The sequence below is a fragment of the Callospermophilus lateralis genome, chromosome 1 (assembly GCF_048772815.1).
Source record: "Callospermophilus lateralis isolate mCalLat2 chromosome 1, mCalLat2.hap1, whole genome shotgun sequence".
Lineage (NCBI taxonomy): Eukaryota > Metazoa > Chordata > Mammalia > Rodentia > Sciuridae > Callospermophilus > Callospermophilus lateralis.
In genome coordinates, this window is record NC_135305.1 from 11,465,507 (window position 1) to 11,491,260 (window position 25,754).

General features: G+C 37.2%; 1 protein-coding gene across 3 annotated transcripts in view; it reads left to right on the plus strand.

Annotated features, from left to right (window-relative positions):
- The window catches only part of Tpk1 (thiamin pyrophosphokinase 1), a 340,045-nt gene that overhangs the window by 88,568 nt on the left and 225,723 nt on the right, over window positions 1–25,754 (plus strand). The window lies entirely within an intron of this gene.

Here is a 25,754-nt window from a genome sequence, read left to right on the forward strand (position 1 = left end):
GCTGAGGATGCACTCCTGGATAAGGCATGATCTGTGTGCTCATGGTTGATTGGTGGGGGATGAGTGAGACAAAGGCAGATCTTAAAGTAAACAACTGGAGCAGTGTATCTGGTGGCAGTAAAATCAAAATCAAATACAAAGATAAGGTGGTCCCTGAGAAGAAAGTGAGGTTGGTGTGTTGGAGGAAGAGAAGGGGAAAAAAAAAGTGAGACCATAAACTTTTGTCTCATTATGCTGTTCTTTTTAATGTAGTAAAATGCTTTTCATGTTTTAGAGTCTTGGATCCTATAATGTTTAAATTTACAGTGCTTGGGATCTAACATCTTCAGCATTAAATACATAATCCAAAACACAGTTCTGCAGAGGCAAATGCATTGAAGCTTTGCTGTGTTTCAGGTTATTTCAACATCACAGTTAACCATTTACCCTTTATTAAGAACAATTTCCTGAATCCAAACTAGTTTAAGATGAATAAGTAATACTTCATGTTCATAAACTCCACTATGTGTCCATTTTTATTAAAATGCAATGATAAAAAGTAAACATGTGTACCAGTTAATAGTTGGAGATATAGTATAGTGACCCAAGCTCATGTAAACTCTGCCAAGTATATTTTTTCTTAAGTACTACAAGTGTATGTAATGCTTTCCAGCACTGCCAGTGTTTGCTATTTATCTGCCTTAGTGATGTTAATCTATAAATATGTTTTGAAAGCAGTATTTGGATAATGTTTTTTCCTCTTTAACTAAAACGTCACAGTTTTATGGAGGGGAAGTGTAGAATGGGTTACAGGCTTTCAGTTTTTTTTTTTTTTTTTAAATGTGTTTTCTTGTAGTTTAGTGATGACTGTAATGTGCTAGATAGGCCTTTTCAAGTGAAAATTATTTACGAATTATATTGTCAGACTTTACAGTCATTTTCTCCAGAAGGCGTTCTCAGTGAATGATTAGATTTGTGGAATAAGTGGAAGTGGGGAGGGAACGGTTTCTGCAGGCACCCTCCCTCCTCAGGACTCTCCAGCTCAGGGCCAGTTCTCCTGAATATCTGCTCATCTCACACTGTTATTTGAAAGCAAATGTAATATATTATTTTCATTCATAAGTAAGGAACATTATTAAAAATTTATTGCTAGTCTTATGTGTTTGCACTTAAGATCAGTGTAATGTATATTGCGCTGCTTCTTTTGAAGAGCGCTGGGGGGCCTCATTTGGCATGCATAGATTAAGCCAGACGCCCAGGAAAGACGTGAAAACAGATGGGATTTTTATGTATTTTAGATGTGATCAAATGTGCCGCCAATCCTTTATTCTGCTCTTCTGGATGGAAGGTTGCGTAATATTTGAAGTTTCCTTTTCCTCTTCCTTCTTTCTGATGTGTTTTCAACTACTGCTGCCACCTTACTTCCCTGATTATTATATGTCCCATAAGCCATTTTCTCTGATCCATTTTCCTCTCTGTTGCAATTCATCTCCCAGACTGCCCTTCTAACTCTTGACATATCCCTTTGCAGTATCTATAGGTTGATTCCATCTGTTTAAATTCCTTTTTTTCTGATATTCAATTTCTTCCACAAGCTGACCCTGTCAGCACCTCATCTTTTTCTGTTTACCAACATCACCCTTTCATCTGCTCTCCTGAATGCCCTTCTGGGTGCTGGACCATGCCCACTCTTGCCTCTCTGCTTTGACTTACACTCTTTGCTCAGTTAGTAAATCTGTCCTCTCTTTCTTTGATCTATGGTCTCCTTTTCCCTCAAAGTCAGTCCTTGTAGATGACTGCAAGCCAACACACCTCTTTCCCTTTCCAGAATTTCCAGAAGTGCAAATAGTTGATGCTGTGAGTCGGGGTCTCGAGTTGTATTTCTTTTTTGAATCATCTTCCAGTGGCTTGTGGATTTTACACATCTTGGGTACAGTGACTTTACAGACAGTGTTGGACACAAACTGTGTGCTTCGGATATCTCTGTTGATTACAGCTCTTGTGTAGGATGAATACTTGGATTATCTTAACCAACCATGGAGGTTTTATCATAATGCATTTCCTTTGTCCTTTTTCAAGGACCATTCCCCTTCCAGCTGTCCCATCTGCGGCTAGTCATTGAGGGACTGAGGCTTTTCCTTTCCTGTGAAGTTGTGTGGGGGCAGGGCCTTTGGCGTTCTCACAGCCTGGCCACTGCTGTCCTCCTCTGTCATGTCATCCCCCTGCCTCTTCCCCGGGTGGAGGGCACATGTGAGTGTTGTGGTAGTTAGTGGTCCGTCTCAGCCTCCTATGTCAAGAAGCAGGAAAAAGAGGAAGCTCTCAGGCTAAACCCTGAGAAGACTCTTTAAAATAGAAGCTTCTTCAAATGAGGGTTCTTCTGCAGGAAAATGTGTCATATTGTAAGAGGCAGATAAGGAGAGGAAGTGAGAACTAAAACTAGCTCTGTTTCTCACTGTAAGAGAAAAATTAGTATCAGAAAATAAATGTAAACGTAAGAAGAGTGGATGCTAAGATCGCTTTTTAGCAGTCACAAAATTTTAAAAGGTCTTCCCGAGAACTCTTGGGAATTAAACAAAGGCTATGCCACTAAAAATCTGAAGTGGCTGGTAGTGGAGGTTGTTGTGTTTGTCATTTTGCGTTACTTACTGGTCCTGCTGTTCTGTTTGTAATGGTGCTCAGTGGCTTCTCAAAATCACCTCAAAATGAACAAAAATAAACTTTTAAAATTTATTTTTTATTTTAATCAGTTCTGTGTAACAGCAGAATGCTCTTTGATTCTTTGTACACAAATGATGTACAATTTTTCACTTCTCTGGTTGTCCACAAAGTAGGGTCACACCATTCATGCAATCATACATGTACCTAGGGTAATGGTGGCCATCTCATTCCACCATCTTTTCTAACTTCCCTCCCTCCCCTTTGCTCAATCCAAAGTTCCTCCACTCATCCCATGTGCCCCGTACCCATTATGGATCATTACCCACTTATTAGAGAAAATATTCAGCCCCTGTTCTTTTTTGAAATTGGCTTACTTTGCTTAGCATGATATTCTCCAACTCCATCCATTTACCTACAAACCATGATTTTATTCTCTCTAATGCTGAATGATATTCCATTGTGTATATATACCACAGTTTGTTTATCCGTTCATCTATTGAAGGGTATGTAGATTGCTTCCACAGTTTGGCAGTCGTGAATTGTGGTGCTATAAACATTGATGCGGCTGCATCACTGTAGTATGCTAATTTTAAGTCTTTTGGGTATAGACCGAGGAATGGGATAGCTGGGTGAAGTGGTGGTTCCATTCCAAGTTTTCTAAGGAATCTCCATACTGCTTTCCAGATGGGTTGCACCAATTTGCAGTCCCACCAATGTGTGAGTGTGCCTTTTCTGTCACATCCTTACCAACAATTATTGTTCCTTGTATTCTTGATAATTGCCATTCTGACTGGAGTGAGATGAAATCTTAGTTTTGATTTGCATTTTTCCAATTATTAGAGATGTTTAACCTTTTTTTCAATATTTGTAAATTGATTATATATCTTCTTCTGAGAAGTGTCTGTTTAGTTCCTTAGCCCATTTATTGATTGTTTTTTTGTTGTTGTTAAGGTTTTTGAGTTCTTTATATACTCTAGAGATTATTGTTCTATCTGACGTGTGAGGGGTAAAAATTTGCTCCCAAGATGTAGGCACTCTCTTCAGCTCAATGGTTGTTCCTTTTGCTGAATAGAAGGTTTTTCATTTGAATCTATCCCATTTATTGATCAAAAATGAACTTTTAAATGTGAAACCTCTTTATTAACTGAACCTGTGTGGGTTGCATATGGCAGCTGCTAGTCGCATGTGACCATTTAAAATTAAACTAATTAAAATTATATTGAAATTCAGTTCCTTTGTCTTCCTGCTAAGTTGATAGAGGTACTGTTTTGACTGCACAATATCCTGACCATTTCCATTAACCACAGAGCATTCTCTCTCTCTCTTTCTCTCTCTCTCTCAAATCAAATCTAGAATATAAAACGAGTAGAAGAAGCCACATGTTAATATGATATTTAGTGGACAAATATTTTTGCTTTTGTGATTAGAATATAATGTTCATATTTTAAGCAATTTGTTGTTACACTAGGGAAAGAGAAGAATAGTTTGTGAAGTGGCATCCCAGTTGCAAAATGTTTGTTGAGAAAGTGTTTGAAATAACTCACTTTCTCTGCATTTCAAGAATTGTTTATTTTTCCTGGACAGGTTCTTAGATTCCTCAGAGTCGTCTGATGGAGTCTGAATGTGCATATAAATCTCCAGGACTCCTTTGTTGTGATTCATAACAGAATTCCAGGCATAGGAATATTTACTCTTAAAAAAATCTGTATTTTATTTCGTAATGGATTTGAAACGTCTTTATGCACCCTGTATAATTAGTAAAATGTTTTCTGTATTCTGAGAGTTTTCATGTTCTGGTACAGTGTTCTCTCTTTTGTCTACTGGTAGGATTCACCCCTGGGAAGAGCTTCTAAGCTTCTCACTTGGAGGGCGTGGAGTTGTCATTTTAACTAGGACCCCAGGTGATTCTCACTAGGCAAGTGTGCCAAACACCTCTCTGACCACTGACTTACTGAAGATTAACTTTGACAGTCCCCAGATTGCTTCCAGACATCAAATTTGTTTCACCTGCTAGAATGTGTTTACACTTTCCAAGTAGTGTGAATTCTGGCGTTATTTTGTAAATTAGATGGAAGAAAATATTATTAAATTAGTACTAAAACAGAATTTTTCATGTGCACTTCATCAAGCGTTTACTAAATAGCAGAAAATGTTCTTGACTGATGAAATTATTTCATCATTAATGCCATGTTTTTCTTTATAAAACCACAGAACAAAGATATGTAAGTTCTTTTTAATGAGGAGTCATAATTGAGGATCCTCCCAGGATTCAAGTTGGAAGGCACTTGCCTATAATATCGTCACTGAGATATTGCAAAAATTCTGCTTACACTTGTAGAGCAGATATTTATTTTTAAAAGAATAAATGACTGCCATTCCAAGTTTTTTTATTTTTGTTTTGCAAAATCCCATACACTTTGTTACTCTTCCCTTTTATTAAGATGCATGAGTTATATATGTCAAAGATCTAGTTCAAAAGATCTTTTAAAAATAAGTATAGCAGCTTCTTAGTGTAAATAAAGCATGTTTCATAATTTAATTTGTAGAAGTTTTTTCTTTCCCAGTGGAACATGTAACAATGATGTGTCTGTGTCTATGTAAGTAGACCTCATTGAACCTATGGTATATTGGAGCTCAGCGACTGGTCAGTTTACCAGATGAAGGTTATATAAAATGTAGAGGGACAGAGCACACTGGACATGGCCTGAGAAGACATTGGGATTGTTTCCCAGTTCTGACATATTTTAAGTATGCTACCCATAGCAAAGTCAGTTTTGTGAACCTAAAACTTGAGCTCCTAAATATGGTACTAAATGTAATTCAGTGATTCTTAACTAGAAGTGGATGTTATTCTGTCCTGTTGAAGTTTCTGAATGAGAAACATCCACACCACATACAAATTCTGGTATTTCTGTAGTTTGAATTATTTTTTATTTCATTTTAAAAATTGAGATTCAAATTTCCATACAGAATGTTGACGGAATAGCACTTTGATAAGTTTAAATGTGTGTGTACATGAGTCACTACTCCAGTCAAGATCTGGATGTTTCTGTCACCTCGGAGAGTCCTCTCTGTTTCAGCCAGTCCCACTCCACCTGCACGGTTCACATCTCACAGGTTGGTTCTGCTTCTCTTGAACTTCATGTACATGGATGAATTATACAGAATGGACTTGGTTTGCGCCTGGCTCTGTTTGCTCAGTTAAAGGACTTTGAAGCCCATCCATTCACTGTGGGTTCCAGTAGTTTGCTTGCTTTTGCCCTCAGTTTATTCCTTCATTATTCCTGGGTAGTGGTCCATTCATCGGATGAATCAGTCATTTCTGTTGATGGTGGGTTTGTATTTGCTATTTTTAGTGTTTGCCTTTACGAGTATGTTGCTCTAAAAATTTTATCTAAATCATTCTTTTTTAAAAAAAGGTAGCCATGTGATAAAATGGACATGTTAATTAGCTTGCTTGTGGCAATCATTTCAAAGTACATACATACATTAAAATATCATGTTGTACATTGTAAACATAGAATTGTAATTTGTCAATTATGTCTCAGTAAAGCCAGAAAAAGATCTTTCTTGTACACATATTTTCCATTTATCTTCTTTAAGTAGCATAGTGTAATTGTATATTAACATTATAAGAACCTGCCAACAGGTCTTCCGAGTAGTTGAGCAACATTTGAGGTTTCAGTTGCTTCACAGCCTCTCTTAACACTTGGTCTTACTCTTCAATTTTAAATATTCTAGCACGTGTGAAGTAGTACCGTTGTGGTTTAATTTATATTTCCCAGTACGTATGATGGTGAGTATCTTTTCAAGTGCTGATTTAACTTTTCTGTGTTTTCTTTTATAAAGTGTCCATTCAAATCTCTTGCTTAATTTTTTGTTATATTTGTGGTCTTTTTATTACCTATTCATAGGTATTAGTATTTGAGATACAAGTATTGGGTCACATATGTATTACAAATCTAGTCTCTCAATCTGTGACCTGCCATTTTATTTTCTGATGAATAAATGTTTTAAAGAGTTCCAGTTTTGATGATATCTGATTTATTATATATTTTTCAAAAAAGGTTTACTGTTGCTGGTGTCCTGGGGCGTGAAGTTGTGCTTTGTCTTCCCGAGGGCTTCAATGTCGTCCATTTATTCTGAGCTTTCTTTTAAGAAGATTTGTTGGTTTTACTTAATACATTTATATCTATAATCATTTTGCATTAATTTTTTATGTGGTTTACATAGTAGAGGTCTGTGTTTTTCTACTTATGCAGTTGTCCCAGCAACATTTGATTAGAAGACATCGCTTGTTCCGTTTTCCTAGTCTCTGTTTTGTTTTACACATACAGTTTCATCCCAGGAGTTACGAGCATATTCATTTCCTGTGTGCATTTCCCGTGTCCACTCTTGTCCTCACCTGTGCCCTGGGTGCTCCTGTGGATCCTTGTTTTTCTGTTAGTCTGTATTTCTTTCTCTGGGTCCTTTACAATGGTGGTCCTGGGTTGTGTTGTCTTACTAAGAATTAGGCAGTTGAAAGGATGACGTGGACCAGTTTGCTTGTGGTAGGTATGTCGACTGCCAGTTGTCGCCTAGAGGTGAAGAGAGCCGGGTAGGAGTCTGGGCTCGCCTCTGCTTCCTCAAGGTGCCAGTGCTGTCTTAATTCCCGCCAGACGTGTTCATTTATTTTGGAAAACAGTCCTACAATTTTAAGTTTGGGCAAATTCTTGGCTGCCTTGTTTAGACCGGGCCAGGAATTGGGATGCTATAGTCAAGTTATTTATTTTTTTCAGGTGGTTTAGTTTATTTTTCTCCCTTTAGCACCAGACTTTTAAGTGATACCTTTTCACATTCATGATTGGGTTTAATGAAGTTTTCTTCCCACCACCAACTCAGTTCATTTAATTACATCCCTTGACCCACGTTTCCTTCCATGTTGGACTAAGGAATAAAAATTCTCCAGTTCCTGGGCATTTTGTTATTTCTATTTTATAATGAATTCATATTTTTAATTGGGCCTCACTCAAGTTACCCGCCTGTATTGGTGGTTCTGATGGGTGTGTGCCCTCTGTCTTCGAGCTTCAGTCCCCTGTTAGCACTGGAAGATTTTCTTTTCATTAATTTGGTGGATGTCTTGGGAAAGCGGTTTTACACGTGTGATTTCCTTAGAAGGCAAGTTCCGCCTGTCTTTCAGTCTTCTGTGAGCCCTTGTTAATTCCATTTCCCTTGCTCATTCCATCATCCCTTCTTCCAGGCCCCTCTCTGGATTTCTAATGGTGTCAGTTGTGCGCTGAGCAACTTCTTGTTTAGATTTAATCTCTTTCATGAGCTCTGCACGCCTGTAATTCCCTTTCTTCATTGGTTTTGCTGTGTCTTTCAAAGCTCTGATGTCTTTCCTTTGAGTGCCGTTGTTGTTTTCCCTCCAGTTCTCTGAGATTTCGTGATATTTCCAGTCATGATTTTCATTTACGTGGTGATGTTTTTCTGGTGCCATTTTCTCATGTATTCGTTTTTTCCTGTTCGCTTTTCCCTCTCTTTTCTCCCCTGCCCTCCACCTTTTCTTTTCTCCTCTTTCCTTTTTCCTTTACCATCATTGTCCCTCTGGATGCTGTGCTAGTGTCCCTCTGAGTGAGCTGACCCCTGGCTGCTGGGAGGAGTCTGACCTTGGCTGCTGGCTGCCTGTGCTGGGGCAGGTGTGCAGCCTTGGTGTCCAGCCCTGCCCTGGTCGCCGTGCCTCAGCAGCAGGCTGCTTCCTGCAGTGCCTTGTGTCTGCATCTGCATCTGCAGCCCGTGCCTCCTTGGTGCCTCCTCACACCCATTTTCCCTGCCTTGGCTGCTGCTGCACAAAGACTGCGGTTGGGATCACACACTTGGTCTCATTCTACCAACGATGGAACTTTTCGTTTCTTTGTTTTTCGTCACTTCTTTGAGGTGGAGAAAGGGAAGAGACTTCTCTATTCTGTCTTAAAACAAGATTTTTGGCTTCCTTTAAATCTTTCAGTAAATGTGTTCCAGCTGACTAAAAGGCCTTCAGCAGTGTGACATTTAGGATTTGATTTCTTGGCTCTTTCATCCTTCCTTTTCTTGCCTGGTGATTTTCTTCTATGTGTTAATTGTCTTACTCGAGGACTGGATTTCACTGTCTGGTGTCTCAGATGGTTAACTGTGAGCAACTGGAGCATGCTGTGCTGTGCGGATTGTTTGTTTGGAGGGTACACCTTGTTATTGCACTTATTAAAAATATTGTAGGGATCAATATTTCCATCTCAGTTCATTTCTCTGGGCTATATTGTACTTCATTGTGCATTTATGAGGTTGTGTATTTTATGAATTATTAAAACAAGCTTGAATGCATCTTTTAAAAAGAATAGGAGTGAGTTTTATTTCTGCCATTCCTTCTGGAGGCACTGATTCCCTTCATTATTGAATTTTCTTAGTATTAGCAACTTATTATTGCTTTGTAGGTTCTAAGGATCAAAGATGTAATTAAAAAGAAGTACATAGTTCTGTACTTTAGCAGGGGAAATGATAGCTATTTTTGTCTTTATCATCAAATGCCAAAAGTTATTTTCAAGTCACTATAGCCAAATAAATGTGGAATTAAAAAGAAAAATAGAAGAAAAACAACAAAAACCCAGTACCTGCAAGTCATTGAGGATGACAAACAGCGTGTGCTGTGATGCAGGACTTATAATTGTTTCAGATTTACAAACACAACAATGAGATGCATTTTGCATAATGAAATATTTATTTTTCTCCATCACGGTTGCAAGCTGCTCTCCATTTATCATGTTTGCAAGCAGCAGTGGCATTTCTTTAACATGAGCCAAATATGATTTCCAGCTGTTGAGATTAATTCTGTTTTAAGTCCCTTAAATACTATCATCTAACAACAAATCTCAATTCCTTTTTGTGTTCTTTTCACTTTTCCACTGACTCTTTTTCTTGGTTTTATTTACACTCATGAATGAAAGTGACTTTCAGTGAGGCTTGGAGCTCGAGATAGTAATGGAATAAATAAAAGTTGTTCTTGTCTTTGGGTCACTATCATTTGCCCAATGTTGATTAAAGTTCTAATTTTGTTTCCTTTTCATTTTGCAATTAAAACATTCATGAAAACAAAAAGAAAGCCGTGAGGAGCTAGCTGCAATTTTACGTACTTTTTTATCATTGAGATATGAAGGCCTCAGCTGGGGTTATGGCTCAGTGGCAGAGTGCTTGCCTAGCATGTGTGAGGCACTGAGTTCGATTCTTGGCACCACATTAAAGCAACAATAACAACAAATAAATAAAAGGTATAATAAAGGTATCATGTCTATCTACAACTAAAAAAAAAAAAAAAAAAGTGAAGGCTTGCTATTCTCTTGTAGATTAGTGTCAGCACCTGTGCAGTAACACTAGCTTCTTCCTTGGGATTGTATGAGGTTCATGTATGGGGTAAGTGGCTTTAGGTAATGGCTTATCCTTTAGATTAGGTGATTCTGGTAGTAGATTTGATGGTAGTATGAAAAAGAGAGTTAGAAATTACTTTCTGTGTGTTCATTGTTTTGCTTCAGTTATCTAACGTTGCTTTTGTTTTAGGGATGAAATGATGCAAAATGATGATTACTGCTAATATTTATCAAGGCTTTCTAAGGCTGATGTGACAGACCCAGCCTAGTTTGGCTGATGTAGCTGTTTTTCTGGTCTCTCACTTGTTGGATTTTGCCTGGAAGGATTTTAGTCCCTTCCTTTTCCTCACCTGATTCATACTTTTAAAACAATTAATGAAACATTATTTTTATTATCTGTCTTCTCAGTTTCTGTGGCTTTCTTTCTCTTGTGCCCCAAGCTGAACTGACTTTGTTCTTTCTTCATGCCCTCATGGAGCATTTAAAAAATTATTTTGCATATTTAAGGTAAATGCATGATATGAAGGGATTCATTTAGATGTTAGAAGATTATTACAGCAAAGCCAGTTAACATATCCATTTTTTCCACATAGTAACCATTTTAAAAATTTTTGTGGCAAAGACAACTGAAATCTACTCATTTAGCACAAATCCCTGATACAGTACACTTTGTGATGCCGGATCCTTCTATTGTCCATTAGATCTCGTGGAAACTTCCATAGACATTTCTACCCTACCTTAGGAATCCTCTTACTGCATCATTATTCTTGTCTCTCATACCATCTTGGACAGAGGTGGTTATAAGGTGAGTCACATATATAAATTTATTTTGGTATAGCCACATTAAAAAAAGAAAAATAAGAATAATCTGCAACTAATATAAAACTTAATTATATCTTTTATATTCTTGTTTTACAAAGTCTTCAAAATTCAGTGTATATTTTACACTTATAGCACATATTATATAAACTATCTGCATTTCCAGTGCTCAATGTGTCCCACAGCTGGTGCTTACTTTATTGTGTAGCTTAGTTGTAGACTGGGGACTTCTTGAGGGTTGGATCTTTCTGGGTTCTTTTGTCCCTTGGCTATAGTTGATGCTCATTTAGTATGTGCCTACAAATTTATGCATGAGTGAATGAATGCACAAAATATACTGGGAGGTTATTAAGTTAATTGATGCCAATCACTAATAATACCAGTACCTCTCGTCCAGAGAATTGAGACACATTGACTATACAAAAGACCCGAAGGCTAGAGGAGGTTGTCCATTCCAATCTTACGTGTGGACAGGCTTTGAGGATACAAATTGCCAATGATTTCTTGTAGGGGATAGGTAGGAAAGGAAGTTTAGAGCATGGCCAGTCTCCTAGCAGGATCTACTTTCTGGTTGACACTTCCTAATCCAGAGCATTTGACAATCAGCACCTTCATTTGTATATGTAGGCAAAGGGGCTTCTACTGAAGTAATCAACAAATTTCTAAACATGTCCTATGCTTACCTACTTAATATTGATACCAGTGTGTCTGATTCATTACGGATAGGAAATCAGTATTATGTAGTGAAATTAATGTGCATTATCCATTTAAGGTATATGCTATTGAGAAAGTGCTTCATATCTTTACAAGGAGGCCTAAGATCAAAGCTTTTTTTTTTTTTTTTAAATATTTTTTAGTTGTTGATGGACCCTTATTTAATTAATTTATTTATATGTGGTGCTGAGGATTGAACCCAATGCCTCACACATACTAGGCAAGTGCTCTACCACTGAGCCACAAACCCAGCCCAACCAAACCTTTTTGAAAACATAGTAAAACATGTAAATCACCTAACTTCTATTAATAGGAGATTAATTTCTCAAACATTCACTAACTGCACAGAAGCTAAGTTAATCCAGTGAATTAGATTTGTATTTCTAAATGGGAATCTATCAGAAACATAATGTAATATGCTAAAAAGCAAATTTTGGAATATCATTGTTTAAGAATTAAAAACATCACACAATTTTATATGTTGCTCAGCTTTGCAAATACATACCATTAAGGAAAAAAAAAAAAAAAAGCAAAACAGTAACCAGCATGCTGTAAGGTATTTCTCTCAGCTTTTCATTGATATGACAGTATACCTGACATGAACTGCTTAGAGTCTGAAAAGTTCATTTTTGGTCACAGGTGCAGTCCTTGGTTGGCTGACTCCATTGCCCTGGGCCTATGGTGAGGCAGAACACCAAGGTGGAAAAGTGCTGGCTCAGTTCATGGCAGCTGGGAAGCAGAGGGAGAGAGAGGAAGGGGCCATGGAAAAGATATAGTCCGGGCTTTTCCTCCAGCTGTGTCCAGCCTGCCTACGCAGTAGTCAATTCAAATTATTAATCCCTCAAATGGATTAATCCAGTGATGAGTTTACAGCCCTCCTAATCCAATGTTTTCTCCTCTGAACATTGTAGCATTGCCTAACACATGAGCTTTTGGAGGATTCCTAGATCCAAACCATAACAAGGGTAAACCCTACATCCAGAATAGCGTGTACTACCAGTTAGGCACATGGGAGCAAGTTAGGAGCATTAGAAAGGGATCTAGGGATTAGAAACTTCTGAAGTTTTATTTTAGCACAAAATGCCAAATGACAGCAATTGCCAAATCTAGTGGAGGTCACAGATATCATATCTTATTCTTTGTCCTTTGACGTATTTTAAATTTAATTTGTAAATTACATTTTATATATCCAGAGGATTTCCCTTGGGTCTATACTATGTGTTTTTAAAGTCAAAATTTTGGATGAAAAACACTAGGGATATTTTTCCATATCAGTTTCACCATATACAAATTATTTCAGTCCTTTGCTGAGAAAGGATGCACAGAAGGAGAAGTACTCCTTTGATGTATGTGAGTACCAAAGTGCATTCTGTAACTGAATTGACTTTGCTCTGTATATCAGGCTAGAATTTTAATCCAGATCTTGATAGGAAAATACCTAATAAACTCAGTGTCCCCCAGGGCATTTTCTACCCTCATGAGTTAAGCTAAACATATTTTGAAAAATCTGAAATGGCTTGATATTTCAAAGATATGGCTGTGGTATATTTCAGTTCAATTCAACAAGCCATTATGGCATGCTTACTGTACATGCAGTGTCCTGCATGGAATATGAGGAAGTGGGAGTAGAAGGTGAGGGAGGAGGGATGGCTTTGGACTCCCCAGGAAAGGAGACATGGTAAGTGACTAATGGAATAGTTCTCTGCAGTGCCTGCAGCACAGTTTTTTCCAATGTTCCTTATGATCAGCAGCATGTGCCACTTTCCCCTGGTTAGCTCCCCAGGATGCTCTCGGATAGCTTTACAGTGAATTCCAAGGACCTCAGAGAGGATTTCCAGGTAGTCCTGTCATTGGGCCCTTTCCTGTCCTGGGCAGTGGCTGTTCTCTCCCTAGAGCTGATCTCATGTTCAGATTTCTTTCTGTATTTAATTTCTCTGTTTAAATTATTGCATGCTATCTCCTGGTTGGACCCAACAGGTGTAGAAGGCAAATTGTTTTCTCTAGCATGGTAAAGTCCATAAAAGTGACTGTGATATTTAAAAGATCTCTTCAACCTTTTCTCTGCTTGCTCTTAGAAGGACATCAAACCAGTTCTATGAATAGATTATGGGACCAGTGGATCATATCACCTCTTTGGCTCCTACCATGGATTGTGTTGCATAGCAATAAAGCACATGGCTTTTCCAATGCTATCAGTTAAATTGACCTTTAAGATTCTCATACATTAAGCTGGGTAATTTCATCCGTTATACTTCACTTTGCTTTACTGAGCCATCCTGAATGCACAGTGGTGAGTTTTGTGGTCTACCAAGAACAGTCTGGACTTTAATACTGACTAGACATAGGTTCTGGTTCAGGAGCTGTTATGGTTTACACATGAGGTCTCCTCCAAAAACTTTTGTGTGAGACACTGAAAGAAAGTTTAGAGGTGAAAACATCATGTTATTAGCTAATCAATGCATTGATTCACTGATGTTGATTAACTGTGCGGTAACCACAGGCAGGTGGGATGTGGTGGAGGAGGTGGGTCACTGGGGTGGGGGTGCCTTTGGGGTTTATATTTTGTCCCTGGTGAGCAGAGCTCTTTCTGCTTCCTGTTTACCATGTCTTGAGCCACTTTCTTCTTCTGTGCTCTTTACCATGATGTCCTGCCTCCCTCAGGCCCAGAGTAATGGAGTTGGCCATCTTTGTACGGAGACCTCTGAAATTATGAGTGAAAAATAAACCTTTACTCCTTTGAAATTGTTCTTGTCAGGTCTTTTGGTCACAGTGACAAAAAAGCTGACTGAATCAGGAGCTATATGTTACATTATTTCTAATTGTATAACACAAATGAAAACTCCTATTTTGTAAGTCTAGCTTCTCACTCTGAAGACCACAGGAAAATCCATTGTGTAACTTGGCAGATCACTTTATATCTTTGAGCTCATTTTCCTTGACTATAAAATGAGAAATAAAGCACAACCTCTGCAGGTTATAGAAGGTTAATCTTGATGTAATAAGACATCCGTCAACATACCTTGGCAGAGGATCATCATCAAAAGCACCATGTCATAGGTACCTGTTATGCACTCTTTTTTATGGTCTCAGAAACTGACAGATACATTATTTTCTATTTTTAACAGACATAAAACTTTGCTTTCTTTCCTTTTTTAATACACATACTAATAATTATAAATAAATCATCACATTTCTTACAATAGAAAGAACAGCTTTTATATCATTAGCAAGATTTGCATGAGAGAAGAACTATACAAAAGAGTATCAGTTGGTACCTTTCATATGAATATGGATGATTGCTACTATTCTAATTTTTTAAATTAAACAATTTATTTTGACATACATGTAGAGTCACAGAGACCTATAAGAAGTAACAGAGGAATCAGATGTTCTTTCCTGAATTTTTCCTAATGGTAAGATCTTGCAAAACTGTAGTATGATTTCAGTTGGAAAAATTAACACACCCATGTAATCCACCTGTCTCATTCAGATTTCACATCTTCTGTGTTATGTGGGCATGTGCATGTTTGTGTGCATTTAGTTCCAGTATTTTTTTTCTTTTACATGTGGAAGTTGTTGTATCCACCATCAGTCAGGATGCAGAACACTTGGACCCCACAAGGATCCCCACTGCTCCCTTTTATGGCCATCCTCTCTGCTTCTCATGCCTGACCACGGAATTGTTTTGGGTCTCTGTAACTTTGTCATTTTAAGAATGTTATGTAAATGGAATCACGAAGGCCCTTTGGCATTGGCTTCTCCCAGCAGCATTGTTCTCTGGAGATGGATCTAGATTACTGAATGTGCCCTGGTGGTTCCTTCCATGCTGCTGAGGAGTGTCCTGTGGTGTGACACACCAGGATCCACTGCACCATTTCCGTGTTGAGGGACCCCAGGGCTGTTTGCAGCTTGGAGCCCTTGTGAATAAAACTTCTGTGAATATTCAAGAATAGTATAAGATTTTGTGTGAACATAAGTTCATTTCTCCTGGATAAGGGCCCAAGAGTGTGTTGTCTCCTGGGTAGTTGCATCTTTAGGTGACATGCACTGCTGTCTGATTTCCAGAGTGGCTGTATCATTTCACATTTGCAGCTAGCTATATGGGAGTGGTCTAGTTTCTCTGATTCTTCACTAGCATTTGATGTAAAATAAAATCACAGTGTTTTATTTTGGCCATTTTTATGGATAGGTAGTGACATTGTGATTTTGATTTTAAATGTTGAACATGTTTTCATGTGCTTACTTATGTCTCTATATGTCTGTTCTTTGTTATCATTCTCCTTTTTATAAAGCATTCTTGAACTTAATGTTTCTTGTAATTTCCTTGAGATTGTTTTGAAAATAAGCAGGAAAAATGCTGGCTCACCATAGGTTCCCTCTCATGTATCAGTGGCAGCAGTGCCCCCCCCCCCCCCCCCGCCACTGTTTTTAAACAAATCTTCTTTACTCGAAGTTATCTCACACTTCCAAATTTATCTCAGGGACTTCTGATTTCCTGTTTCCTTTGATTTGGGAATTGCCAACAAACAAACAAGCAAACAAACAAGGAAACTCGGCTCAGACTTAAGCAACAAATCGGCCCTGGCTGACAATACTGACTAGAAAGGCATCCATCCTGCAAACAGTGTTTCAAGTTTTGAATTTTTAGTCGATTTTTTTGGCAATGCCCTTTAATTTTCAAACACCATTACTATAAAATATTGTCACTAGGAAGAGACACATAGGGGTAGGTGTAAGTAGAGAAAAGTAGGAGAATACCTGTGTAAAATCTCTCTCATTGAGAGGAGAATAAATGCAAGCTGATACGATTATAGTACAAATAGGACAGGACATTTGAAAGGTGATGGAGAGCCAAGAACAGGAGGAAGCATCATCGTATGGCTTGTGGCCAAGCCCTGGGACAAGAAACCAGCACACAGTGGAGGGAATACTAAGTAGTGGTTATAGCACTGTGTCAGGACAGGAGCTTAGAATCTCTGCTTGCTGTTGCCCTCCCTTCATGTCCAGTCTCAGGCAGACCAGTCAGTTCTGCTCCCAGAGACATCTGGAAGGACATCCATTTCTCCCTGCCTCAGATGCAGTAACCACAGCCCTAGCTACCATCTTCTCCAGACTGCTGCAGCATCCTCCTGGGAATTTTCATTACTTCCACCCTTGTCCTCCTCTAACCTGCTCCCATCAATAAAGGAAGAATGATTTCTTTTATTTCCATGAGATGGGGTCCAGATTGGCCTCAAACATTTGGGCACAAGGGATTCCCCCTGCATCAGCCTTCTCAGAAGCTGGAATTACAAGCATGTGCCACTGCACCTGACAAGAGTGATCTTTTAAAAAAAGTTTCAAACTTTTTTTTTTTTTTTTTTTGTGTGTGTGTGTGTGTGTGTGGGGTGGTGGTGGTGGTTCTGGGGTTGAACCCAGGACCTTGTGCATATGAGGCAAGCACTCTACCGACTAAGCTGTATCCCCAGCCTTCAAACATTTTTAACTGACAATAACTGCATATAATATATATATGTATGTTTTGATGATGCTTACCATATAGAATGATTAAATCAAACTGATTTATCACCTCTTATACTATTTTTGATGAAAACATTTAAAATTGTGTTTAGCAATTTTAAAATACCCCTCTCTCTTTATCATAAATCATTATGTCCAGTAGCTCACTGAAGCTAATTCTTCCTACCTAAATGGAACTTTGTTTCCTTTGGACTGGCCTCTTTCTATTCTCCCCATTGTATCTCCTGCTTTCTACTCTGCTTTTGATATTTTAAAAAGCCACATATAAATGAGATCCTGTAGTATTTGTCTTCCTGAGCTTGGCTTATTTTATTTAACATTATATCTTCCAAGTTCAGCCTTGCTGCTGCCTGGGATAGTATTCCCTCCGTTTTTGAAACGGTATAGTTTCCATTGTGCATCTATTCCTCCTGCTCTCTGCATTTATCTATGATGATTCTTTGGTTGAGCTCACATCTTGCCTATTGTGAAAAGTACTGTTTAAGGTCCTGAGTTTTTCTCCTTGGGATATATACCCAGCAGTGGAATTACTGGATTATAGGATAATTCTAGTTTTAGTTTTTTGAGGGACCTTCTTACTGTTTTCCAAATGGTTGTTCCAATTTGTATTCCTACTGGTGGTGCAGGAGGGTTTTCTTTTCTCCACATCTTAACCAACACTTGATGTCTTTGTCTTTTTGATAATTCCTATCTTATCTGAAGTGAGATAGTAGCTCACTGTGCTTTTAATTTGCATTTCCCTGGTAGTTAGTGAAGCTGGATTTTTTTTTTTTTTCCAAGTGCCCATTTGCTTTTGAGAAATGTCTGTTCAAATCTTTCCCAGTTGTAAGTCGGGCCGTTTCTTTTCCTGATGTTGAATTGTGTGAGTTCCTTATATCCCTTGGATTTAAGGTGTTCCTTCTTTTCCCACCCCTGGCTCTTTACTCTGCTGGTTGTTCCCTTTGCTGTACAGGAGGTTTCTAGTTTGGTGCAATTCCATTTGCCTGTCTGTGCTTTTGTTGCCCATGCTTTTAAGAAAGAAATCTTTCGCTCCACCAGCACTGTGGCTCATTTCTCCCTCATTTTCTTCTCGTGGTTTTACAGTTTCAGGTCTTACATTTAAACCTGTGATCTATTTTTGAATGGCTTCCTGAATAGAGGTGATACAGAGTCCATTTTCATTTTTCTGTTTATGGATATACAGTTTTTCTTACGGCTACTTATTGGAGAGACTGTTCTTTCCTCTTGTGTGTTCCTGACAACCTTAGCAAAAACCAGGCCACACGGATGGGTGTATTTCAGGCTCATCTCTCCTTCTTCATTGTTCTAATACACCTGTTTTTTTATGCCAGTCCATGTTTTGCTTACGACAGCTTTTTAAGTCAGGTGCTAGGACACTTCCAACATCATTCCTTTTGCTTAAGATTGCTTTGGCTGCTCAAGGTCTTTTGTAGTTCTTTATGACCCTGGCTTGAGTTTTTCTATTTCCATGGAAAATGACATTGAAATTTGAACAGGGATTACATTGACCATAGATTGTTTGGGTAGCACGGACATTTTAACAGTATTAATTCTTAGTAGGATAAATATCCTTTCAAGGAAGAACTTTTAATAAATTAGGCATAGAAAGAAGGTGTTCATGAACACCTTCAGCCCATGAACACCAGATACCTTTCCATTTATTTGTGTTTTCTATAGTTTCTTTTATCAGTGGCACATAGTTTTCAAAATGCAGATCTCCTATCTCTTTGGTTATTAAATTTACCTCTACTTATTATATTTTATGTGATTGATTTCTGAATTTATTTTTCAGATAGTTTGTTGTTAGTTATCAAAATGCTGCTGCTTTTGGCCAGTTGATTTTGTGTGATGTGTGACTTAATTGGTTTATCCATTCTAACAGTGCTTTTGTGAATTATATAGGATTTTCTATATATGAAATCATTCTATATATAAAACAATCAGGAAGTTTTACTCTTTCATTTACTATTTGGTGCCTTTTATTTCTTTTCTTTTGTTTGTTTGTTTCATTCCTCTGAGTAGAACTTCCAGTGTTGAAGAAAAATTAGGAGATCTTGTTCCTGATCCTGCAGGAAAAACTTTCAGCCTTTCATTTTTCATTATGCTAGCTATCAGCTTTCAAATATGACCTTTACTGTGTTCATGCACACCTTTTTTCTATGCCAATTTATTGAAAGTTCTTCCTTGAAAGGATGTCGAATTTTGTCAAACACCTTTTCTGCTTCTATTGAGATGGTCGTATGGTTTCTGTCCTTCATTCTCTTAATATGATGTATCCTATTTACTAATTTGCATAGGTTGAAACATCCTTGCATCCCTGGGACAAATTCTACTTACTTGTGGCGAGTAATCCTTTTACTGTGTACTTGAATTTGGATTTCTGGCATTTGGTTGAGGAAATTTGCATCTATGTTCATAACCTTTTTTTTTTTTTTTAGTGTCCTTTATCATATAAATTAGAACACTTTTCAAATTTTGAAATGTTGAATGGCTTCTCTCTTCTTTACCATGGTCTGCATAAACTGTTTTTAATTACCTCTCAACTTTTATAGTATTAACTTATCTGACCACACTCTAAAGCAACTGGCCTTTTAAATGTTATTTTAAAATATAGTCTTCCTCATAATTTGATAAGTCATATTCTAAGGGTTAAGATTGATCTCCCTCTAAGAATGCCCTGAGAGAGCCTGAATGCAAAAGCCATTCTGTGTTCTGTGAGCTACCAAGTGTGGTAGTAGCAAAGTCTCATGCCCCTAGTTTAAGTTCTCTGCTTTACATTATCCCTTGCATCAAAAGCTTGTAATTTGGTCTCCAGAAGTGTCACTAGGAATTTTGGGGGTGATTATATGTTGCCTTGAACCTAAACCCAGCTATTCCTCCTCTTCTAGAAACATCGTTCTTACTTTGTCTCCCTTCTTTCTTTTCATAGCCTCACACAGTCTCCCCCTTTTCCCTAAGTAGGAAGGAGATTAGCTTATGATTGTGATTAGTTAGAAACAGATAATTGTCAAGTTATAAGAACATAAAATATGAAATCTTACATTAGTTGATGGTAAAATATTTAATCCATTTACTAGTTTTTAATTATTTGGCAGTAAGTTCTATTTGGTGAAATTAATCTATTATTATTACCTTCTGGAGTTAATGATCATTGCTTGACTAAAAGAATAGATATGTTTGCTAGAAACTCTCAGTGATTTGTGTTAAATATCTTTATAAAGATGTCAGAGACTGGGTACAGTGGCATATTCCTTTAATCCCAGCAGCTTGGAAGGCTGAGCCAGGAGCATCATGAGTTCAGAACCAGCCTCAGCAATTTAGTGAGGTCATAAGCAACTTAGTGAGTTCCTGTCTGTAAATAAAAAGTAAAATTGGCTGGGGATGTGGCTCAGTGGTAAAGTGCCCCTGGGTTCTTTTGGTTGTCACAACTAAGAGTTGTAATTACTGGTATGCCAGATAGGGGTACTGCTGACTATCCTACAGTGCTTCCAACAATCACCCCCAGCAAAGACCCCTATATTATAGCAATGTCAGTAAAGATCTCTTACATGTTTTCCTTATTCACTGTAGATGCAGTTTATATGTTTGCTACCTATTCCTGAAGAATGGCCAGTTTTCAGTAAAAGTTTTGTGACTGAGAGTAGATACCACTTAATTGTTCCTGAAATACACATTTGGATAAACATGCGTATGCCAGCTTCACACATACAAGATGGTTTTCCTTTTCTGTGCTACTTAGCAGTTTTTGTACATTTTGAGTTTTACCCATCTTTTAGATGTGCCACATTAGGATGAACAGACAGCTTGATGTTAGGCTGTTTCCTGAAGATTTCTTAGTAATGAGGCATTTGGTGTCACTCGGTGTTAAAGAGGTATGTGATTTTACACTTTATAAATAGGATCAAGGATGACTAAATGTCATACTTTATCTCCACAGCGCATTAGTAGTGAGGAGAAGACAGAAGGTGGCAGAGTGAGAGGATAATAGAATTTACACAGCAATATTTACTAAGCGGTAATAAAAATCTTAATTACGTGGCATGAACTAGATCATTAGGGCTAGCACAGCACAAAGCACATAGAGGCTCAGAAGAAATATCACTTGATTTTTATTTGAAATAGGGATAATTCTGTGCTCCTGATTTGACTAAAATTTAAAGAGTATTCCACTCATTATTTGTAGAATATTACAAAGAATGTGAGCTTTCTTAATAATTGCACATAAATATACTATAAATAAAGCCTTCAATCTAAAACTCTGAAAGAGTTCTATAAACAGCAGTTAATTTTTTGTGCATTTCAGTACTCCTCTGAGAAAAGTAAATTGTTGTTATTTCTTGGGGAGAGCATACATTTCCATGAAATGCCTCGAAAAAAGTTTTTCATATGAAATAAAGTCTTGAATGGGAAAGCATCCTAATCTGTCTCTGTTAACCATGTCCATGAACTCACTGCTTTGGACTGGAATCAAGGCCCACTGGTGACACTACTTACCAGTAGCAGGTGAGCTGCTTCTCTTAAGGGCTTGTTCCAACATAGTTTGGAGGGTTCAGTGTCTTTGAAGTAGAATTAATATTTATATTAGTTAGGGCTTCTTCTTTCAAGTAACAGAGAACCCAGCCCAGACTGTCCTGAGCCCAGGGAGAATTCTTGGGCTCATGCAACTTAAAAGGGCTAGTGTCTGGCTTTAACTATGTCAGTGGGATGTGAGCAGTGTCTTCTCTTGTCCCCTAGCTTTACCTTCAGCGGTATTGGCTTCATCCTGAGGCTTAGTATGGTCACCCCCGATAGATCCAAACTTCCTGTCTCTCACAATAAATAGGTATGATTTGATCTGTCAATTACCAAAACCAAAAACCAACCCTCAGTTATCATCCCAATTGTCATCCTGGTGCCTGACAATGAGACTTCTGCTGGTTCTCGTGAGTTTTGGATGTATTCATTCATTGAACACATGGTTACCCTTCCTTATTTTTTTTTTGACAGTTTCAAAGCGTTTGTATTTTGATATAAATAAAGTATAGAATCAATGGATGGATGAGGTTGAAAGAAAAGGAGGAGGTGAAAATGCCATGACACTGTTTAATTTTCTCATTTCAGAATTTTACTGATTGGGGGTTGGGGGTAGGTATTGTGATTCTGATAGACTTGCTTTTTTGTTTTTTTTTTTTTCCTTATTTGTTTTAATTTTATTCATCAGCTATTATATTATTTTCTTTTACAGATTTTTTTGCTATGGACTGGGAGCTTATCATTATCTTAGATAATGCCATTCACTCTTTTGGTCAGTTAATCAAGGGAAATAATCCTCAGCCATTTCTTATATTCAAAGAGCCAACATTTTATCTAGATATATATGCCAGAAGAGTTTACAGACTATAACACCTCTTGTTAATTCTGCCCAGTTCTTCATCTTAAATTTGTCTTTTTAATTGCAGTACATTCAGTCTAAAACTTGATAACCAAGAAAGTCTTCAGAAATTATCATTAAAAATAAACAAATGAATTTGAAGTATTACCCTTCCTTATTAATGTATCCTTGCTGGTGGGTGTTCCAAAGCTCATTCAGGAGGGACACATAGTTTTTCCCATGACTAGACCACCTCATATGGGTGTGAGAGTTAGCTTAAGAGGAGAATTTACAGATTAAGTGGTTTATTGTTGTTTCTCAGGCACAGGACAGAATTCTAGATAAAACCATGAATACTGACAGTTTAAATTGTTTTCATGTACATAAACATTTTATTGAGTTTGGGGAACTAGAGGCGTAGGACTTGTGTTAGGAATAAGCAAGATTTTAATAATTAGAGATTTTTAGATTGCTTTGGAAACTCGGGCATCTTCTAAATCAGATCACAGAGCTACTCTGTCTTCTAGATTAAATAAAGGTAGCTTTGAATTAATCCTGACCTGACAGAGTATTTGGTTACTTCTCAAAGAATGGGATTGGTTTGGAATTATTCTTACTAACTTAAGTATATAACTCCCTTTTCCCTTTAACCTATTTTTGTTGGTTTTAAAATTAAAATTTTAATATAATTCATTTTACCTATAAAATATTTTTAACATCACTGTGTTTAAATGTGAAAAGAGTGATAAAATGTCTTTTCCATCCTAACCCTATATCTTAGAAATAATCACTGTTTAAGAGAAGTGTGTGTGTGTGTGTGTGTGTGTGTGTGTGTGTGTGTAATACAGAGGTGGTCTTGCATTTGGAATAAGAAGACATGATGGTTTTCATCCAACATAAAGTTTATGTAGCTTTCAGGAAGACTCTAAGACAGGTAATTGAGATTAAATGATAACATCTAGTCATTTCTCAAGAGTGGCTTCCGTATATAGTGGGCACTCCACAGTTACTCCACATTTGGGATATACATTGATTCTGGGATCTTGATGGCCTTTATCTTCTGGTAGTTGTCATAAATTTTCTTGGGGATGTGATGTTAGTGCCATTTTTCAGTGCAGATGCATCTTATCAATGCTGATTATTGATTACTTCATCTACACTTTTGATATAAACAATCTTTACCTTCATCTTAGTTTTCTTAGGTTTGATACACTCCTATACATTCTCAGAATTGCTATTGCAGGGAATACTTGACTGGTTCTTTAAATGTTTGAATTAAACACTTGTACATATAAGAGCTACTTTCGTTCTGATGGTTGCATATTAGAACCATAATATAGTTAAATCATGGCCATATAAATTTACTGCTGTTTTTTTTAGGTTTTCATATAATGTCATAATGAATATCCTTGTACATTTTCAATCATAAATTTGGGCAAGTATTTATGTAGGCAACATAGAATTTCATCAAAAGATATACACATTAAAATTTTTATAAATTTGCCAAACATCCCTCAAATTTATAGTCTCCTCAACTGCATGAGAGAATGTTTCTTCATGCACCATCTTCCTTTGTGTTTCATCTATGCTGTCTTTTTGAAGTCCCTGAAATTTCTTTTTTTGTGTGAATTCAGTAGAATATATAATGATCTTGCATTTGCATTAGAATCAAAATGCTTGGGATTGTCTTCATGTCATAGGACTAACAAGTAGACCGATCAAGACTTTTATCCATAGCATTTTTTAGATAACTAAAGCTACAAAATCTTTCTTTGATTTTATTTTATAGTTTCTTCCATTGTGTTAGTCCACTTTCATCATTATGACCAAACCTGATAAGAACAAATTAAAGGAGGAAACATTTTGGTTCACAGTGTCAGAGGTTCAGTCCATGGTCAGCTGGCTTCAAAGCAGAAACATCATGAGGAAGGGTGTGGCAGGAGAAAGCTGCTTGTATCATGGCAGGAGAGAGAGAGAGAGAGAGAGAGAGAGAGAGAGAGAGAGAGAGAGAGAGGAGGGAAGGAGAAGGAGGGAGAGAGAAGGAGGGAGGGAGGGAGGGGGCTGGAGAGAAATTTCCAAGGAAAGGCTTATGTGCTGTGACCTGCTTCCTCCGACTATCCCTCCATCCTGTAGTCCATCCCACCATTTGATTGATTAATCCACTGATGAGCTCAGATGCCTTTTGATCCAATCATTGCCTTAAAGCCCCACTTGTGAACCTTCCGCATTGGACACCACACTTTCAACATGTGAGCTTTTGGGGCACACGCCAGGACCAAACCATAACATCCACATAACATCCACATAACTAATTTAACAGTTCATTATGCAAAAAGTCAAATTATTTCTGTTGGACTTTATTCAACAGAAAATTTTGAAATAGCCAAATAATTCTAATTGTGAACAGTGTCAGTATCATTCGTATCAGTATCATTTACTTACATTATGCCAACTTAAAACACTTGCCAGTTTAGGATATATTTAACATGCTCACTGGAACTGCTCAAATATAAAGTTGTTGTAGAAAATTTTAATGACATTTAGTCTTCAACTGTTTATCAACTTGATGCATAGTAAGCAATTGCTCAAGCACTGAAGTTGCTGCATTTGACAAATCTGCACAAATGTTTTCAGAATTTTTATATTAGTAGATAACTCAAGCAGTAATGCTTGAAATAATTCATTGATGAAGCAAATATTTTTGAGGCATATTCATTTTATCAAAACTAAATTATTTGAGAGTGCCCTCTGCATATGATATCTTTAGTTGGTCACTGTCATTAACAATGATATTTGTATACACATTTTTCAAATTATTTTGTATGAACGTTTGCCAGCATTATTCATTGTATAATTCAGAGATTTCTTCTGAATTCAGCTTGATTTATATATGCGGAAAATAACTGTTGAAAACATTTTTATTATTAAAATTTAAAGGAGGTGTAGTTAATTTTTTATGATGCATAGTTTTAGAGACAGAATGGCACTTATTTCTCCTTTCAAATAGATTGAATCCCTCCATACAACTTGTTTGTAATGAGTAATTATAAATTTCAGGAGTAATCTATAAATTTCATGGTTATTTATAGCTCCTTTTGCTATTTGAATAGGAATAGACATGGACAAATTTAGTTCCTTTAATCTAGGTTTTTATATTTTTATAATTGCTCTAAAATACCAACTTAATTATAGATGTTAGAAATACCAGACATTAAAAACAGATTTTTGATTGTTAAAAACAGCAGGGATCTTAGCTGAACTGGATTAGTAAGCAGTTTACATATTTGTCCATGGAATTAATCTCTCCTTTCCTCATCTTCTCATTGCATTTTGATGAT